The sequence below is a fragment of the Tachypleus tridentatus genome, chromosome 1 (genome assembly GCF_004210375.1).
Source record: "Tachypleus tridentatus isolate NWPU-2018 chromosome 1, ASM421037v1, whole genome shotgun sequence".
Taxonomy (NCBI): Eukaryota; Metazoa; Arthropoda; class Merostomata; order Xiphosura; family Limulidae; genus Tachypleus; species Tachypleus tridentatus.
Window position 1 is genome coordinate 21,169,951 of NC_134825.1, and position 23,079 is coordinate 21,193,029.

Genomic DNA, 23,079 nt, shown 5'->3' on the forward strand with positions numbered 1-23,079 from the left:
CTGAATCTACTGATGAAGTATCGTACTAACAGAATCGACTAATGGTATATCGCACTAACTGAATCAACTAATGGAATATCGTACTAACTGAATCAACTAATGGAATATCGTACTAACTGAATCAACTAATGGAATATCGTACTAACTGAATCTACTAATGGAATACCGTACTAACTGAATCTACTAATGAAGTATCGTACTAACTGAATCTACTAATGGAATATCGTACTAACTGAATCTACTAATGGAATATCGTACTAACTGAATCTACTAATGAAGTATCGTACTAACTGAATCAACTAATGGAATATCGTACTAACTGAATCTACTAATGGAATACCGTACTAACTGAATCTACTAATGAAGTATCGTACTAACTGAATCTACTAATGGAATATCGTACTAACTGAATCTACTAATGGAATATCGTACTAACTGAATCTACCAATAGAATATCGTACTGACTAAATCTACTAATGGAATATCGTACTAACCGAATCAACTAATGAAGTATCGTACTAACTGAATCAACTAATGGAATATCGTACTAACTGAATCTACTAATGGAATATCGTACCAACTAAATCTACTAATGGAATATCGTACCAACTGAATCAACTAATGGAATATCATACTAACTGAATCAACTAATGGAAGATCGTACTAACTGAATCAACTAATGGAATATCGTACTAACTGAATCTCCAAATGGAATATCGTACTAACTGAATCTACTAATAAAGTATCGTACTAACTGAATCAACTAATGGAATATGGTACCAACTGAATCTTCTAATGGAATATCATACGAACTGAATCAACTAATGGAATATCGTACTAACTGAATCTACTAATGGTATATCGCACTAACTGAATCAACTAATGGAATATCGTACTAACTGAATCAACTAATGGAATATCGTACTAACTGAATCTACTAATGGAATATCGTACTAACTGAATCAACTAATGGAATATCGTACTAACTGAATCTACTAATGGAATATCGTACTAACTGAATCTACTAATGAAGTATCGTACTAACTGAATCTACTAATGGAATATCGTACTAACTGAATCTACTAATGAAGTATCGTAAAATTAACTGAATCAACTAATGGAATATCGTACTAACTGAATCTACTAATGGAATACCGTACTAACTGAATCTACTAATGAAGTATCGTACTAACTGAATCTACTAATGGAATATCGTACTAACTGAATCTACTAATGGAATATCGTACTAACTGAATCTACTAATGGAATATCGTACTAACTGAATCTACTAATGAAGTATCGTACTAACTGAATCTACCAATGGAATATCGTACTGACTAAATCTACTAATGGAATATCGTACTAACTGAATCAAAAAATGAAGTATCATACTAACTGAATCAACAAATGAAGTATCGTACTAACTGAATCTCCGAATGGAATATCATACTAACTGAATCAACAAATGAAGTATCATACTAACTGAATCAACAAATGAAGTATCGTACTAACTGAATATACTAATGGAATATCGTACTTACTGATGAATCTCCGAATGGAATATCGTACTAACTGAATCTACTGATGAAGTATCGTACTAACAGAATCGACTAATGGTATATCGCACTAACTGAATCAACTAATGGAATATCGTACTAACTGAATCAACTAATGGAATATCGTACTAACTGAATCAACTAATGGAATATCGTACTAACTGAATCTACTAATGGAATATCGTACTAACTGAATCTACTAATGAAGTATCGTACTAACTGAATCTACTAATGGAATATCGTACTAACTGAATCTACTAATGGAATATCGTACTAACTGAATCTACTAATGAAGTATCGTACTAACTGAATCAACTAATGGAATATCGTAAAATAACTGAATCTACTAATGGAATATCGTACTAACTGAATCTACTAATGAAGTATCGTACTAACTGAATCTACTAATGGAATATCGTACTAACTGAATCTACTAATGGAATATCGTACTTAACTGAATCTACTAATGAAGTATCGTACTAATTGAATCTACCAATAGAATATCGTACTGACTAAATCTACTAATGGAATATCGTACTAACCGAATCAACTAATGAAGTATCGTACTAACTGAATCAACTAATGGAATATCGTACTTACTGATGAATCTTCGAATGGAATATCGTACTAACTGAATCTACTGATGAAGTATCGTACTAACAGAATCGACTAATGGTATATCGCACTAACTGAATCAACTAATGGAATATCGTACTAACTGAATCAACTAATGGAATATCGTACTAACTGAATCAACTAATGGAATATCGTACTAACTGAATCTACTAATGGAATACCGTACTAACTGAATCTACTAATGAAGTATCGTAATTAACTGAATCTACTAATGGAATATCGTACTAACTGAATCTACTAATGGAATATCGTACTAACTGAATCTACTAATGAAGTATCGTACTAACTGAATCAACTAATGGAATATCGTACTAACTGAATCTACTAATGGAATACCGTACTAACTGAATCTACTAATGAAGTATCGTACTAACTGAATCTACTAATGGAATATCGTACTAACTGAATCTACTAATGGAATATCGTACTAACTGAATCTACTAATGAAGTATCGTACTAACTGAATCTACCAATAGAATATCGTACTGAACTAAATCTACTAATGGAATATCGTACTAACCGAATCAACTAATGAAGTATCGTACTAACTGAATCAACTAATGGAATATCGTACTAACTGAATCTACTAATGGAATATCGTACTAACTAAATCTACTAATGGAATATCGTACCAACTGAATCAACTAATGGAATATCATACTAACTGAATCAACTAATGGAATATCGTACTAACTGAATCAACTAATGGAATATCGTACTAACTGAATTCCAAATGGAATATCGTACTAACTGAATCTACTAATAAAGTATCGTACTAACCGAATCAACTAATGGAATATGGTACTAACTGAATCTTCTAATGGAATATCATACGAACTGAATCAACTAATGGAATATCGTACTAACTGAATCTACTAATGAAGTATCGTACTAACTGAATCAACTAATGGAATATCGTCCTAACTGAATCTCCGAATGGAATATCGTACTAACTGAATCTACTAATGAAGTATCGTACTAACAGAATCTTCTAATGGAATATCGTACTAACTGAATCTTCTAATGGAATATCGTAAAATAACTGAATCTACTAATGAAATATCGTACTAACTGAATCAACTAATGGAATATCGTACTAACTGAATCTACTAATGGAATATCGTACTAACCGAATCAACTAATGAAGTATCGTACTAACTGAATCAACTAATGGAATATCGTACTAACTGAATCTACTAATGGAATATCGTAGTAACTAAATCTACTCATGGAATACCGTACTAACCGAATCTTTTAATGGAATATCGTACTAACTGAATCAACTAATGGAATATCGTACTTAACTGAATTTACTAATGGAATATCAAAATTAACTGAATCTACTAATGAAGTATCAAAATTAACTGAATCTACTAATGGAATATCGTACTAACTGAATCTACTAATGGAATATCGTACTAACTGAATCTACTAATGAAGTATCGTACTAACTGAATCAACTAATGGAATATCGTACTAACTGAATCTACTAATGGAATCTACTGAACTATCGTACTAACTGAATCTACTAATGAAGTATCGTACTAACTGAATCTACTAATGGAATATCGTACTAACTGAATCTACTAATGGAATATCGTACTAACTGAATCTACTAATGAAGTATCGTACTAACTGAATCTACCAATAGAATATCGTACTGACTAAATCTACTAATGGAATATCGTACTAACCGAATCAACTAATGAAGTATCGTACTATCTGAATCAACTAATGGAATATCGTACTAACTGAATCTACTAATGGAATATCGTACTAACTAAATCTACTAATGGAATATCGTACCAACTGAATCAACTAATGGAATATCATACTAACTGAATCAACTAATGGAATATCATACTAACTGAATCAACTAATGGAATATCGTACTAACTGAATCAACTAATGGAATATCGTACTAACTGAATCTCCAAATGGAATATCGTACTAACTGAATCTACTAATAAAGTATCGTACTAACCGAATCAACTAATGGAATATGGTACTAACTGAATCTCTAATGGAATATCATACGAACTGAATCAACTAATGGAATATCGTACTAACTGAATCTACTAATGAAGTATCGTAAAATTAACTGAATCAACTAATGGAATATCGTACTAACTGAATCTCCGAATGGAATATCGTACTAACTGAATCTACTAATGAAGTATCGTACTAACAGAATCAACTAATGGAATATCGTACTAACCGAATCTTCTAATGGAATATCGTACTAACTGAATCTACTAATGAAATATCGTACTAACTGAATCAACTAATGGAATATCGTACTAACTGAATCTACTAATGGAATATCGTACTAACCGAATCAACTAATGAAGTATCGTACTAACTGAATCAACTAATGGAATATCGTACTAACTGAATCTACTAATGGAATATCGTAGTAACTAAATCTACTAATGGAATATCGTACTAACTGAATCTACTAATGGAATATCGTACTAACTGAATCTTGTAATGGAATATCGTACTAACTGAATCTACTAATGAAATATCGTACTAACTGAATCTACTAATGGAATATCGTACTAACCGAATCTACTAATGAACTATCGTACTAACCGAATCAACTAATGGAATATCGTACTAACTGAATCTTCTAATGGAATATCGTACTAACTGAATCTACTAATGGAATATCGTACTAACCGAATCTACTAATGAACTATCGTACTAACCGAATCAACCAATGGAATATCAAAATTAACTGAATCTTCTAATGGAATATCGTACTAACTGAATCTACTAATGGAATATCGTACTAACTGAATCAACTGATGGAATATCGTAGTAACTGAATCTACTAATGGAATACCGTACTAACTGAATCTACTAATGAAGTATCGTACTAACTGAATCTACTAATGGAATATCGTACTAACTGAATCTACTAATGGAATATCGTACTAACTGAATCTACTAATGAAGTATCGTACTAACTGAATCTACCAATAGAATATCGTACTGACTAAATCTACTAATGGAATATCGTACTCATTGAATGCACTAATGGAATATCGTACTAACTGAATCTACTAATGGAATATCGTGCTAACTGAATCTACTAATGGAATATCGTACTAACTGAATCTACTAATGGAATACCGTACTAACGGGATATTGAGTAATTCTAAGCAAATATGACGATAGTATAAAGCATCACTTATAGTATATACAAACAATAGAGCGTGGCGTAAATATTTTAATAACCCTATTCTATGTAACACGTCCTTACACTTTGTGAGAAGACGCAAGTGTGCTACGTCCAAAACGACAAAAAATGTTAACTGTTCTTGTGTGTTTCGAAGCCAGCTTTAAGCTCATACAAAAGCTGCTAGTTCGTGGATATGTGATAATAGAAATAAAAGAAGAAATTACCGCATGAACAAGATTAGAATATTTGTGAAAATGATTACCACACGATATTTTGCAACGTTATAGTTTTCAAATCGCCACATTTCACGTTTATCATGCTTAATAAGTACCCCATTTACCCTATTGGGCCCTCTCTCCCCCCCCCCCCCCCCCCGCTGGATCAGTGGTAAGTTTATAGACTTACAACGCTGGAATTTAGGATTCGATTCTCCGCAATGGTAGCAGTAGATAGCCCAACGTAGTTTTCCTCTAAAACCAAACGATAAAGCAGTTTAATAATAAATCAATCACTGTCCTGTAATTTGTGGAATACGAATCGTTCTCTATTGCATCGTTAGCGTTGCTGGGAAACATCGCCCTGCATTCTGTTTTTTAAGGCGTTCTATTTGAAACCTGTGCATAGAATAATGTCTAACAAATTATCATAGAGCGTGAAACACTATGAGTTGTTCCTGCCTCACTTCTTTTAAAAGTAAAATTATGTAATAAAATAATCTGAAAATAATTTTGTTTGTGGTTCAGCGTAAAACTACATAATGGGCTATCTCTGTTCCGCCCACCGCGGGTATCAAAACCTCAATTATAAATCACCGAACCACCTGAGAGCTCATTCTATGGTTCTCCAAATACGGAAAACGGATAGGAATATTTTTGTTTGAAAACAATTATTCTAAATGGCGTGACATCGCTATGTGGTTACGGGCACTCGACTCGTAATCCGAGAGTTCTGGGTTCGAATCCCCGTCACATCAAACATGCTCGCTCTTTTAGCCGTGGGTTGTTATAATGTGACGGCAAATCCTACAAGTCGTTGGTAAAATAGTAGCCCAAGAGTTGGCGGTGGGTGATGATGACTAGCTGCCTTCCATGTAGTCTTATATTGCTAAATTAGGGACGGCTAGCGCAGATAGCCCTCGTGTAGCTTTGCGCGAAATTCGAAACAAATAAACGATCTTTCTAAAACAAAACCTTTCGTATTAAGGGTTCGATATTTAAAAAGTCTGGTCGAAATAAGGCATATTTTCTAATATTTATATTAACCTAGTAAAGGAAGCATTCCTCAGATATGTATAATGCTCTCTAGGTAACAGAAAAAGCCCGATGCATGAACTAAAAACATACACGCAAGGTTTTATAAATAGTTGACAGTAAACCAAGGTACGGCGAAGAATATTTGTGTAATTAGCCCAGTTCTCGTTTCACTTGCCCTATTGTGAGAAATATGTGGTTCCTTTTGTAAGTTTTATCTGCCCTGGAAAGACGCTAATCACACTTTGTTTCCAAGTGTGGTCATCTGCTGTCTTTATGAACTCTCCAGTTCTCGTTACTGTTTCTGAGTGTCCGAGAAACAGAATGACCTTTTTAATGGAAAGTCAAGCTGTCAGTTATGATGCTGTACACAAACTATGTACTAGAAATGTTGTGGACAACAAGACATTACTCTGAACAACCCAGAAGACGTCGTGAAGTGTCAAATACGCTATGTCAAAATTTTTATGCAACCCACATGAAATTACGATCGTCAATCAGAAATCACAAACTCCATATGGACCTTAGGATCTCAGGTGATGAGATCATAAAACGTCAAACAGAAAGGAACAGATTTCGTTTGTCTGATCGAGAAAACCTAAACTGACAGCTTTTGGAACGCATGTGACTTTCACTAGCGTTCTAATTTTGCGCCTCTGCAGATGTTCAAAGGATTCATGTTTGTACAGATAAAAGGAGAAAGGAGTGATCAATGCAACCACGTAGAACAATTACATTTGAATAAATGTACATATCTTATTGTGCTTCTGGAGGTGGATCTGTTGTTCGACAGTGTCAGATCCAGGACACCGTACGATGCCATGCCGTTAAGATTGTTATGAATTATTCTAAAGATGTAACCGTATAGGTCATGGATCGACCAATAACTGTACTGATATAGAATACACCAAAGATATCTTCGAATGCTATAAACATCAGTGCTATAACTAACAAACATATCACACTGGAATGCTCAAAGTTGCACTGACTAGGTAAAGGAACATTGTCCCTAAACACGTTTGCTTCTGATTCATCTTAACTTTTTCCCCCAAGCCAAAAAACAGACAGAAATTATATTAATTTTAAAGGGGTTTATACTCATTACTGAGTGTGCATATGTATATATGTAGCCACACGAGAGTCTGATTGTGACCTCACTAAATTCCAGTTTGACCTTCAAGTATTGCCAGTGATACTTGTTCGTGAAATGTCTTCTAATTATAAGGCCTGTTTTTCATTTGATTTCAAATAGTTTAACAATGAATAATTTAACAAGTATCTTTTCTCACTAACTGGCCCGGCATGGCCAAGCGCGTTAAGGCGTGCGACTTAAACCCCACGGACAGAAAGCTTAAATGTTGTTGACTTCTCTGTCAAAATTGTGGACAGAGATAAAGGTAATAAAAAACGTAATAATATTTACACACAACTGTCAAACACTTCAATAAATGTTTGTGCAACAAGGATCGGTTTTGCTCAAACTAGGGAGATATTTAGGAGTTAGTTTGTGATGACTTTTCTGAAGTTTATTCGTGACTGACGGCTGATCCAAAATTCAGATAATCTTCTTTTACTATCACGTTTCCTCGAAACTTAAATCAAAAATCACATTTTGGTATAATGCTCAGTCATGACTTTTTTATTCTTTGGAATTTTGCTTATTTCTCCAATCGTTGTATTTGACCTTATTTCTGTCAACGGACGTCAGATACTGTTATTCTAGTATAATCAGTTCTTTATTTGAGTAACCACCAGCTGTCAATAAACTATTGTCAATCCACTTCATACTGGCCCGGCATGGCCAAGTGTGTTAAAGCGTTCGACTCGTAATTTGAAGGTCGCGGGTTCGCATTCCCGTCGCGCCAAAACATGCTCGCCCTTTCAGCCATGGGGGCGTTATAATGTGACAATCAATCCCACTATTCGTTGGTAAAAGAGTAGTCCAAGAGTTGGCGGTGGTTGATCATGACTAGCTGCCTTCCCTCTAGTCTTACACTGCTAAATTAGGGACGGGTAGCACAGATAGCCCTCGAGTAGCTTTGCGTGAAATTCAAAAACAAAACATTCTCACTAACTTTCTGTTTTAGCAACAGAATTATAATTATTACCTAAGTAAAACCAACATCTTCTGGTTTCTCAATTTCTTTTGGCTTCAGTGGAAATCTTTATTTACGGGAAAGTTTAAAAAGATCATTTTTATCCAGTTGTTTTTACCAATCTGCCACAGATGGCTTAGCGGAAAGTCAGAGGGTTTATGGTGCTAGAAATAAGGTTAAAATACTCAGAAGGCGAAGTATAGATAACCCATTGTGTAATTTTGTTTCGTGCTTAACAACAAACTAAAATCTATCCATGTTTTATAAATTTTACAAAGGATATTTATAAACAGTAGTTTGAGAAATAGTACATTATAACGCCTTTGTATGTGTGTGTTTTCTCATAGCAAAGCCACATAGGGCTATCTGCTGCGTCCACTGGACTTTACGTTGTAAATCCGAAGACTTATCACTGTCCAACCGGTAGACATACATACTTCCACATAATGTATTTAAAACATTCATTATTCTGACCGTCTAATGCCTGATTATTCTCTGAAAATCGTCAAGTGGTACAGCGTAATACATCTGTTGCTGATTAAAATATGAATTATGAACATTATGCGAAAAGGCGTATGTTTTGAAAGGAACAACAGTGCAGTTTTTTTAAAAAATCAAAATTATATTATTTTACGAGAGCAGATCATAAGAATCGTTATTTTAAAATACTAATATATCATTGTATGCCTTTCGTTAAACCTAGACACTTCTACTAGTAACGTGATAATTTTTTATTACTTTATGCAAATAGAGAGAAATTGCACAACAACAATTCAACGCGTATATTGTATACGAAAAAATATCGAACACTGTGTATTATATCCACTTTTAACACAATTTTAAAAAGGTATTATGTTAAACGCAAAACGTGCACGTACGTTTCTTTGTTTTTGAATTTCGAGCAAAGCTACACGTGGGCTATCTACGTTAGCCGTCCCTAATTTAGCAGTTTAAGAATAGAGGGAAGACAACTAGTCATTACCACCCACCGCCATCTCTTGAGGTACTCTTTTACCAACGAATAGTGTGATTGATCGCAAATTATAACGCCCCCATGACTGAAAGGGTGAGCATGTTTGGTGCGACGGGGATTCAAACCCGTGACCCTCGGATTACGAGTCCAGTGCCTTAACCACCTGGACATTCCGGGCCAGCTGGCGTATGTAATGTTCGGTTACATTTGTTATCTGTTGACACTTTCTATTGAAACAAACTAATTGGTTGCCACAACTAGTAAAATGGTTTGTTTTTTATTGCTTTAAAAATTTTGGTTTCATTTTTTGCTCATAATGTATCTAAAATAAATTGACTTTTTTAACACGTATGTATACAATGAATATATCGGTTATTCTGTTTTCTTTCACGTGTTCTACGTATTTTTTTATTTTATGTAAATACCAGATGTGACGAGAATTATGATTTTCGTAAAAAATGATTATAACTGATAGTTATAAATTATGTTGTTACGAGCAAAAAAATATGCCTAAAATTTGCTGGTGCTCTACCTATATAAATATAATATTGTTATAATCAAAAACAAGTCGAAAAAAACAACAACACGTTACACTAATTGAAAGGATCCCAGGGTACTACCTATAATGTGGTGTATAGAGTGTACCCTAGGCTTTGAAGGTGTCTGCAGAAGTAGGACCGATATTCCGATGGGGATACACCGTCTATTATTCTTAATCTCCGCCAGCCAATCTCACGTAAAGAAATAAAGTAAATGAATAGCAGTATAACTTAAAATAATAGATATAGAAATAGAAATTAGGAGAGCGAGATGTTTGTGTTCAATCCCACAATGTTCCACATCTATATCACACTTCACTGTATGCAGTTTGTTTTGGCTTGTTTTTGTTTATAACAAACTAATGTAATTAGTCAGAGGTTTGGATTTGCTGTTTTCAACGTAGTCCTTCCTTATGATTTTGTTATGATTTACTTAGCTCTAACAGTATAAATATTCTCTAAATATAATATAATATAATATATGTATGCATACACGAGATGGGGTATTTTTCCACCACACACGAAAAAAAATGTTCATTTTCTTCTACGCAAATATTTTAAACAACTTACGTGAAAGTCATGTGTTTATTAGAAAATGAGAAGGTAGTTAGACATTGTAAGTTATTGGAATAGACGATTATATGCTGCTAATTATCCACACTTTGATATATATTGCTTGTCTACAGCCCCTTTGATTTATTTGGTATATGCAGCTAAGTTTACCGGCTTGAACTAACTAGTTTTATTTACTGCTTCACAGATTGTCAAACTTAGTGTCGTAAACTGTTTATTGCTCGTTTGTGGACGAGTTTTAAAGACGTGCGTGTGTGTGTGAGCTTTGAGAGCTAACGCTATTGATTCTTGCTAGACCGTGCTCGGACAGTGTTCTATCTGTTGCAGCTCGTGTTCTATAAGCTTAGCTGCGATATTAGACCGGTGTTGGACGGTTTTTCCCTGCCGTTATATGGCACCAGCCACTGCCGACAGCAGGTTCGACCGTTCGACTTCCAAGTAGCGGTACAGAATCTCCTTCCTGATCACACATGGGCTACATAACGTGGTCGCGTGCCGCGCCACTCCGTCTAGAGCCGTGTGCGCGATCGGGCAGGTCCTTCATACCTCAGTCGAGATCTATTCATTTCGCTGTCTTACTATATCAGTAGTGACATTTTGAACTTCAGTGGGGAGAAAACCCTTTCCATCGCACTGAACTCTACGCAGCGGTAAGTGCTGACCCCTAGTGAACGTAGTGAACGCCTACACAACAGTTTTGGGGGAAAAAAGTTTATTTGTTTATTGAAACTCAGCAAACGGCAAAGTCTTAACTATCCTGACCTCAGGAGTTTAGTTACTGCCCTAGTGGCGATGTCGTAAACTAACTGAAAAGCATTTGAAGTAATTTCTGCCTGTTCATCGGTTATCTGTATCTACTCCTGAACATTTGTTTCTAGTTTACTCTTCGGAATCTATGGAATTGTACGATAGGATTCCATATCGGTATGAAATATATACTAATGTTAATCTTATTTATAGTATGTTTATTATTATTAGTATTAATAGTAGAGTTGTTTCTTCTGTTGTTGTTTAAATTAGTTAAATTTACACTGTTTAATGTTTCTAATAATTTGTAATTAGAAGCTACAGTAAAGTAGTAATGCAATGTCCCATAGAAATTTTAAATTATTCTTATAAAAGGAAAATTATGTCAGAGTTTCGTACAACGGTAGTTTAGTGTGTACACGAAACATGCGCTAAAAAATACAATTGTAGTTCTATTGAAGTGATGACAATCGAGCTATAGACAACGATTACCTATGTCTCAGTAGATTGTTAACAGCGCCCCCTAACTGCATAATTGCCTGGCATATAGCCGAAGGAACTGAACTGTCCTGGTGAATAATTAATCATCAAACATCGATACTTGTCTATGCCATTTTTACGGAGATCAAATATTATAAAAAATAGAAAAAACTAACTGTAGTGAATAAGTTTTAGCGAAGATGTAGTTTTAACGAAGTGCTAAATTAAGTCAGTTTGTAATAACAAAGCCTCTAATTGGAAGTACAGTTTAGTTAAACTACACGAGAAAAAAAAATCTTTACTTTGTAGATACAAAATCGAATGATTTCCCCTGAAGTACGACTTTTTGGTGATTTTTATAATCACGTCTTTCATGTTCATTAAGTTTACTATTATAGAAAATCCATGTAATTCCTATAGAGTATAGACAGTATAACAGAACTGGGCTAGGTGGTTAAAGCACTCGACTCGTAATCGCGGGTTCGAATCCCCTTCACCCCAAACAGACACGCCATTTCAGTCGTGGGACGTTATAATGTGACGATAAATCCAAATATTCTTTGGTAAAAGAGCAGCCCATGAGTTGGCGGTGGATGGTGATGACTAGTTACCTTCCCTGTAGTCTCACACTGCTAAATTAGGGACGGCTAGCGCAGATAACCTTCGTGTAGCGTTGTGCGAAATTCAAAAATATAACAGAGATTATTTATTTTTTGAATAGCTTTTTTTTTTTTTTTTTGTCTGACAGTCCTGAAATCCAAGCAGCATAATTGTTACGTTTAGTTTCCGGAATATTCGAAATTTTACGTCAAAAACAATTATTGTATGAAGCAATGAAGATGGTTTTTCTATCAACGGAAGTTTTGTCTAAATTTATTTTCATTTCAGGTTTTCTCTGAGTTTTCTCGTTTCTCTGTAATATGTAAGCAAGGAAGAGCAACCAGTTACAATCTATTTAATTAAATAACATAAGTGTTTTATGTCTCGATACACAGAGTTACACACTCCATTTTGTTTACACCGTAAGATTATTTACTTACAAACCTTCCCATGCTGTGTAAGTCATTTTCTTATTTTATGTCTAAAACATCAGTTATATACTGACACAGATTTCTCCTCAGTTTTCGCTTACAGCTACTGACATTTCGTAATAAAACATTACATTTTATTAGAGTTTCGTACTTATTTGGAAACTTGCATCCGTTAAAACATCATTATTTGAACTCAGACACATATATATAAGTTATTACTAAAGAGAAATTGAATTTTAGATACATACGATAGTAAACGAAAATTAAGGTGACTACATGTAATGGAATACGATACCCCTAACAAGTAAATTTATGATTTTTAAAGCTGACACGTAAGCACAGTATGTGTTTTTGAAATAGTTGCGAAGTTCTTACCGGCTCTAACCAGTTTACCTATAACCAATACTTTGTATTATATTTCATTTATCTGATTACAGATAACAAAACTACGGTTTTTCATTCTAATGAAAGAATGAAAAATTGTTCTGTATTTCATATTACACTCGTAGTTAAAATCCTCTACACTTCATTTCAGAACGTTACGTATTAAAATAAAAAAATCCTTAATTATAGCTATTAGAGCATGCACAATAAACCTGTATTTGTATAACATTTTACAAAGTCTGGTTATTACAATATAATATTTAACGGAATACACACGAAAGTTAAAACTGTTTTATTTTAATACGTAACGTTCTGAAATGAAGTATAGAGGATTTTAACTACGAGTGTAATATGAAATACAGAACAATTTTTCATTCTTTCATTAGGATCATTAACTCCTTTGAGTGTAAGTTATTTTAATAATTCTGGTAAATTGTTTATATGACCGTGTTTCTCATACAAGTCGACATTGTTTTACAGTAAACTAATTGTGAAAGCTGTGTGTTTGTCACTTACCAACACATTCGTAGAATTTGGTCAACATGTCTTCTTACACGGAATTTCCGAATGGCTGGTACCATCAGACTACAAGTTGGGAATTGAGATTTATTCCAACAGAAATTTTCGTTCATTAAAATCTGTAGTAAGAAATATTACACCAAACCTTTGTACATCAGTCACGCTTGTAGAGATATTTATTATATTCCTATAACTAATTATTAAGGTTTATTTAACATAGTCAAATACATGTGTTCACTAGAAACCATTACAGTAAATTCTGTATAAATGTTTATTCCTCACACCTTATTTGAAACAATTTAAGAAGTGTTTAAATATTACAAGATTTTACAAACTAACAGTGGGATTGACTGTAACATACAACGCCATCACGGCTGAAAGGGCGAGAATATTTGGTGAGACGGGTATTTCAACCCGCACCCTCGGATTACGAGCCGGGTTCCTACTGCCGCATGGCCAGGTAGTTAAGGCCATAATCTAAATATTTTAATGAATTTCCCTCAAAGAAAACCGTATGCTCTTTTACTCCAGTATTTAAACTGTCTCATCGATTTATTACATAGAATTGTGTTAAACTAAAAAACAGTTCCTTTTTGTCTAAAGTATACAAAATAGTTTCGGGGTGACCCACCCTGAAAAGAAGGTTTCTTTGTTTGTTGATATATAATCAACAACTTCTACCACCAACTTTTAAAACTACTCTAATAAAAATAGTACGATTAAACTATCACTTTTCTAACGCACCCACGACATTAGAGGATGGAACGCAATATTTACTGACCCACAAATACACTAACCATCTTCAAAAAGAAATTAATCTGTAACTACGAAGAAATAAAATAAAACAGTAGGGGGAGTTATTCTAATATAACGTATTTAATATCACCTCTGGCATTTCCATAGACATGTCAGAAATGGGTTAATTTAAACCTAAAGTACAGTAGAAGAACTGTATAGGAACATGACTCCCCTGACGTGTCAGGATTGATTGACTGATTGTTTGGAATTAACCACAAAGCTACACAATGAGTTATATGTGCTCTGCCCACCACGGGTATTGAAACCCGGTTTCTAGCGTAGTGACTTCGCAGCCACCGCTGTACCACCGGAGAGCAACGTGTCAGGAAATACTGTTTTCTACGTATTCATGTTTTGTATTCCTAATAATATTTGTTGAGAAATCATGTTTTGTATTCCTAATAATATTGGCTCGGCATGGCCAAGCGTGTTAAGGCGTGCGACTCGTAATCTGAGGGTCGCGCGTTTGCATCCCCATCGCGCCAAACATGCTCGCCCTTTCAGCCGTGGGGACGTTATAATGTAACGGTCAATCCCACTATTCGTTGGTAAAAGAGTAGCCCAAGAGTTGGCGGTGGGTGGTGATGACTGGTTGCCTTCCCTCTAGCCTTACACTGCTAAATTAGGGACGGCTAGCATAGATAGCCCTCGAGTAGCTTTGTGCGAAATTCAAAAACGAACAAACAAACCTAATAATATTTGTTGAGAAATCATGTTTTGTATTCCTTATAATATTTGTTGAGAAATCATGTTTGAATCCTTTAACCAATATTCTTGTCATTTAGTGTTCTGATAGCGAAGTACGTTTCTTCTGCATGATTTCTTCGTCTATTACACAGTCTTTTCATAATATAAAATCCCAGAAGTTTACCCAGCTCCTACAAGACAAATAATATAACTTTATATTTTAAAATTACAACGAATTAGCTTAAGATTCTTCCTGTAGATAATAAGAGGTTTAATAGGTTTTCATAATTTGCGATGTGGTTAATGCTTGTTCATTGTACAGAGTGTTCGAAAAGTCACTGTGCACTTATATATGTATATGATGACAAAACTGCACAGTGACTTTCCGAACACCCTTGTAGAAGACGTGTAATAAACGTGTTAAAGATTGTTTACTCTCATGGTTTTATTTCTATTTCTTTCATACGTGTAGCAACATCAACAATGAAAAGAAAGTCCTTTAATACTTCAAGTTTAAAAACAGAAGCAATTACACATCCGTTAATGTACTTAACTCACAACAGTTACACTTGCTAATATCAACAAGATGAAACCCAAGTCGCCCTGCCATCATTACCTTCAACATTCGTATACACACGAAGCGTATTTTCCATACTATCACGCTAATCTTATGAAACACGAGAAACATTATCCTGATACCATCAATATTACATGAAGTACATTATCTAGCTCTATCGAGAAAAGCAAGACAGAGACGAATATAAAAATCAGGACACAGGCGTTCTTTTTTTATACGTTATAAATATTAAGTTACATCGATGCGATAACCAATCTCAAGGAAATCCCATTATCTACCTGTAGACGCGTCTCTTCGTGAACACGTTGGTTTATACAGATTAAACTGGGGGATGCTAACTTAGTAATCAAAAGCAAATCTTATTTATTTTAAATTTTCCCATATGTTAAACAATTAAAATTAAAATAATCCGCAGTAGCTATTGCAAACAGTTGAGTTTGAACAAAATGCACATCACAACAAAGTTCTACAAGTCGTAGACAGGACATACAATTTCATTATCTTACCTTATTCCCACACAATAAATAAATTATCTTATTTAATCAGCCATATAGAAGTATTCTATGAGCTCATAATTACTCAAACTTTCCTAGAGAAAGAGAGTTTCTTTCCAAAACATCAAGTATCAGTTATATTTACAACATAAAATATTTCAGTATTGAAGTATCTAATTAATCCTTTAAAACCGATAAAGCGTTCACCATGATGAATTTGTCTAGTTTTTCAGTGGGCCACGGTAAGTTTACAGACTCACAAATTTAAAATCCGGAGTTCGCGTCCCTGCTACGGACAAAGCACAGATGGTCCATTCTTTAGTTTTTTGTGCTGCTAACAACGTCCATCTAATAAATTGCTCACAGTTCTATGACTGTGGTAAATATTTCAATTCTGAAACTATTAATTTTTCCAGAAAACCAGGAATTCTACTAACTATGACATAAATTATAATAATAATAAATTTCCACAAACAATATGCATGCACTATATAATAAACTCAACAAGTACAAAATACGTCAACGGTTTGTTTGTATGTTTTGAATTTCGCGCAAAGCTACTCTAGGGCTATCTGCGCTAGCCGTCCCTAATTGCAGTATAGGACTAGAGGGAAGGCAGCTAGTCATCACCACCCACCGCCAACTCTTGGGATATTCTCTTACTAACAAATAGTTAGTAAGCTATGTACGGCTGAAAGGGCGAGCATATTTTGTGTGGGGAGATTCTAACTCGCGACCCTTAGATTACGAGTCGAACGCCTTAATCCACCTGGCCATGCCGGACCAACGTCAACGGTTGTCATAAGTTACTTTTTTACTACAGTTATTTCCAATATATTTAAAGTCTCTCTAAATTTATCTTTTTATCTTACAAGTTTGTTCAGTTTGTTCTGAACATCACTATTTAGAAAGTGTATTACATGTTTAGCAAACAAAATATCGTTAAATTAGCTCATCAAGTTTAGTTCGAATTTCGCACAAAGTTACACGACGGCTATCTGCGTCTCTAACTTAATAGTGTAAGACTAGAGGGAAGGCAGCCGGTCATTACCATCCACCATCAACTCTTGAGCTAATACAGTAGAGCGCCATTAAGCTACGGACCAGTAAACCGCGAAATCGTTTAAGCCGCTGTAGCAAGTCTTGTGAGCGAGGATTATCGCGGCTCACCGCTAATTTAAGAACGTGTAAAAACGCGGCTTATGAATTTAATCCTGGCTTTATAACAAGGGGATATTTAAAAAGGATTTGCTTTAATTTGGGAAATAAATAAAATATATTACAATAGAAATCGACCGTTAATCTACCTTGTCCGCTCTCTATCAGATACCGCCATTAATCACACCTCTTCATACATTAAAGTTAATCCGCGGTAAATCCGTGAAAAAGTGATCAATAATTAAAGTATTATTTTTAATTCGATAATCCGATATAATGATCACGCAATGGCCGGATGAGGCTCCTCGGCGGAGCTGTTGGCGACTTCGGCTTTTCAGTCACAAAGGTTTAAGCCGCGGTTAAGCAGGTTGACCCCCAAATACCGCGACTTAACGGCGCTCCACTGTATTTTACCAACGAATAATGAGGTTGGCCGTGACATTATAGCGCCTCCCACGGCTGAAAGGGGAAGTATGTTTGGTGTGACTGGGACTCGAACCCTCGACCTTATCAAACTAATACATCTGTAGTAACCAAAATATAATTAAATTAGTTCATCAAACTAATCATTCTTAAAGTTAATTTCTCTCCTAAATCCATCATCTTACACGCAAGATAAAGTGAAGTATAGCCCGTGTAGCATCAGTTACGTCTTGCTGCCGTCAAAGTTTATCGTTGTTGGTAACTACGTAATCTTATGATTAAACACACTAAGCCTGACTAGTATAAATGATCAAAGCACGACCTAATGTTTTTCAGAAGAGTTCGACCTAAGATAAGCTCTTTTAGAATATCATAGTTAGAAAGCAGACGTTTGAATAACTTATTTTGTTAATTTCAAACAATGAGGATTCCAAGGCATCCGACAACGCTGTAAAAGAAACACCTTTGGTCCACCGATTTGTATAACATCTTGTTACTTTACAATGAATGTCTTAGCTTACGTATACCTCCATTAAAGGCTTTGGCCATAGACAAATATTCACATTCTGTTTTACAAATATTCACGTTCTATTGTACAAATATTCTATACAATAAGCAACTTGCGTACAGCCTTTACGATCCTTGTCATAAGGAATCGAACACTAGATTTTATCTTTCTAAGTATTTAAACTCACACTGATCCACTTGGGGAAACAACCTTTAAAGGTTGTTGTTGTTGTTTTGAATTAAGCACAAAGCTACACAATTAGCTATCAAAACCCGGTTTTTAGCGTTGTAAGTCCGCAGACATACCACTGAGCCACTGAGGGGGGGCTCCTTTAAATGCTTATGATTTTAAATTGCAATTATTATGAATTAGATGATAGCATATTTCATACGCTTTTTGAGTGTAGTATTTTTATCCAGTATTATAATTAATACAGCCCTGAACCACAAGAAGTGCTTTATTTCAATACATAAAATGGCTTATGTCCAATCTATATTTTACCATAAATGACAAGGCTTGTTTTGAACGGTATACCTTTTCACGACATTCGTCTTAATTGGTGATAACCGCATTCAAAACTAAAGTGGCTGTCTCATCCCACTATCCCTTAATAAATGTAATTTCTTCTAGAATTTAGACATTTCATAAACTTACGTAATATCTAACATTTAGTATCATTAATCGTGAATGAGGTATGGCCTTAAATAACATCCTCGTGTACATATCTCAAATTAAAATAATTTTTATATTTGGAAAAAGACACTTGTTTATTATCGGATCAGTCATCTAACAAATCTTTGAAAATTCTCTCTTTCGTACTTTTGAAAGTTAATTTCCTTTTCATTAACTGTGTGTTTCCTGTTTTGTTAAGTTAACCAATAATATTTTTTATAGATTGCTATTTCATAATTTTCCGTACTGCCTGCTTACTCTTATATATTTTCAAATGAAAGATTAAAAACTTTTCATATCACTCTGAATTTTGTTTCTCACAATAATTAATCGAAACATTTCACGATTAGTTGATTTTTGTTAAATACAAAGCTACAGAATGGGTTATTCGTACTGTTCCCAACAAAGGTATCAAAACCCTATTTTTTAGCGTCATGAGTCCAGAGACGTACTGCTGTACCACTAGGGGGTTAACAATAATATGAGCAACTTTAATATTTCACATAATGCACTATCTTCCAAAGTTGGCAATGGTAACACAGGCTTGCGATGGTTTTATTGTTTTGAAATTAGCATTTGTTCGCTTATTCCAAAAATGATATCCATTTTTCTCCATCACGTATGATTTGTTTGTTTAGTTTGTTTTTGAATTTCGCACAAAGCTACTCGAGGGTTATCTGCGTTAGCCGTCCCTAATTTAGCAGTGTAAGACTAGAGGGAAGGCAGCTAGTCATCACCACCCACCGCCAACTCTTGGGTTACTCTTTTACCAACGAATAGTGGGATTGGCCATAACATTATAACGTCCACACGGTTGAAAGGGCGAGCATGTTTGATGTGATGGCCATCACGTATGGATTTTTCACAAAACGTCGTAACGGAATACATAAAATAAAGACCACAACACATGGTTTTGAGACTAAAAGACGTGAACATCACACACAAAAATGAGGATGAATGATGATACATATTCGTTTGACATCAATGTTCTTATCTGTTATTTTATTTGTTTGTATATTTGTTAATAAACAGAATAACGAAAAAAATGTTCCTTGTGGTAAACGAAATGATAATTCGATTTAAGAAAGAGTTTTTCTCTTCTCGATTTGTAAAAAAAAATTCTTACATGATAGACAAAGAGTGAATATTATTTTCGAAATCTACGTAGCTAAATTATGGAAAAATTGTAATTAAAACCAAAACAACTTTTATAACGTTTAGGTTCGCAAGCCTGTGTTATTAAAGTTTTTTTCCTATTGTGTTAGAAATAAACCATTCAAACGCCAAACTCGTATAATATTAATGAAATAATTCAAGAAATATTTCACAATAGTTATAATCCAGTTTTTGTTCCCACATACAAGCACCCAGAAATGTTTTCTAACAATTCTGATATATATGTGTATTTTCCAAATTATGTGCAAATATTACACTACAAAAACATTTTCAAAAGGATCTAAACACATTACATAATGCCATTAACGTAATCAAACCCATGAAATAAATTCCATTACATCTTAAACGTATTTTAATACATTGTCCAAACCATCCAGACGACATCAAAGATTTTAAGTACATCTAGATCCATATTATTATGAAGTTATCATATCAAAATTATCCAAATATTTAATAGTAATTTCAAATATGTGAAATATACCTATTTAGAGCAAAACTAAAAAACAAAGACAAGTAATTAAGTATAATTTTTAAGTTCTTATTTATAGAGATTATAATAAAAGACACTTTATAACTTCATCAGTTTTCTAATCCATCCAGGACTATTTTATTACATCAATTTCATGCGATGTCTTTGCTTTTTTTCTTTTTTTTTTACATGGGTTTCCAATCAGTTTCCATGTCTCACTTCTCTAATTAGACTATTTTTATTGTATCTAATATTAATCAGAGAAAAAATAATTCAGAAGCTGAAGGCGTTATATTAAATACCTTTTGAATATTCAAGTTAGCAAACCTGTTGACAAAACATCCAATATAAAGTTACGGTGGGCTGAAATTTATAAGAGTTACATTTTGTATTTGTTTAGCGGCTAGTAGATAGAATGATACAACTGAGAACTGATCGCTTTTGGGAAGGGAATCTAACAGTTATTTCCAACGCAAAATATCCAGAGATTCAGATCCTAAAGATGTGTTAAAAATCCAATATTTAAAGTTTCATTTAGAGTTAATGGAATTGGAAAAAAAAATAGAAAATGGATCAACTTGGTGTTCAGGACCATCTAGAAAGAGAAATGCAGCAAGCTCCAACCGTGGCTAGCAAAGTACAATGTCCTGTGATAAGTAGTAGTCCTATAACCTCATGTCATTTGCAAAAGTAATCCATGTGCCTCAGGTAAAACTATCGACCATACTTAAGAAGGACTTCTGTTTGAAAATGCGACACAAATCATGTGTGCTTTAGTTGCTTTACGAAAGATATTTTTATCTTTACATATCCCAAGCTGGTGGAGAATGAAACAGGTGTTCATGCTATTCTTTACTAAGACATACCAACTAATCATGTCGCCTGTCACAGCGCTTATGGATTTTTCAGGGATCTATCTGACTGGTAAAAATAGCGCTGGAAAACCGTTATCCTCATACCTTGTACAGACTATGAAAATGATTCAAACTGTGATTTGTCCATAAAAGATTTACGACAGAATCATTTGCAATGGAAACTACGCCAAAAGACTAGTTTCAATATACACTACCGTCAAATGAATGGACGTGGAGACATGAACTGTAACGATGGGTTGAGTCTCCATAATCGTTTCCATACGACATAATCAATATCTGTACGATGCTAATATTATCAGCAGAAGATTACTGTAGCCATGACAGTGTTGACTAGGCTAAAGTACGTAGTGTTATTGCTAATAAAGAAGGTCAAATGGTTAATACAATGATAAAATATCTATATTTGAACCTTTTTATTACATTTTTGATTACCCTAAATTTAATATATTTTCAACGTATTTATGTTTTGTGTGTGTGTTTTGTATAGCAAAGCCGCATCGAGCTATCTGCTGAGTCTACCGAGGGGAAATCGAACCCCTGATTTTAGCGTTGTAAATCCGTAGACGTACCGCTGTATCAGCGGGAGACTTTAGTGTTTTTGAAAAGTTGTATTATATGAAAGAATAATTACTTCTGCCTCATACACTTTTATATTTGTCAATTTTCTACAGGATTCTATTGAAGCAGTTAAACGAAATATTCTAAATGTTTCCTAATAAATTTCCATGTATTTGTGTTAGGCCTACTTATTTAAAAATACGTAAGTTCCTAAGGATCAGGTAATAATGATTCTCTATTTATACATGTAATGAATAATAACGTTTTTGTATATTATAAAGCTGCCAATTTATGTAATGAATAATAATTCTTGTATATGATAGAACAACCAATACATGTAATGAATAATAACATTCTTCTATATCATATATATATAGAACAACCAATACATGTAATGAATAATAACATTCTTCTATATCATATATATATAGAACAACCAATACATGTAATGAATAATAACATTCTTCTATATTATATATATATAGAACAACCAGTACATGTAATGAATAAAGAATTTATTATGTATTACCGGACAGGACTATAAGACATGCATTATAGTTGAAAATTTTGTTTATTTAAGTTCTTCATACAGAAAAATCTCTAGTTCATCCGACGTTTGTTGCTAGGAGATAGGAAATGCCTGCATTTGAATATAAAGTTTTCTCCGCAGTATTTAAATCCTGCAGAAATAGCAACATGACGATAGAGGTTTA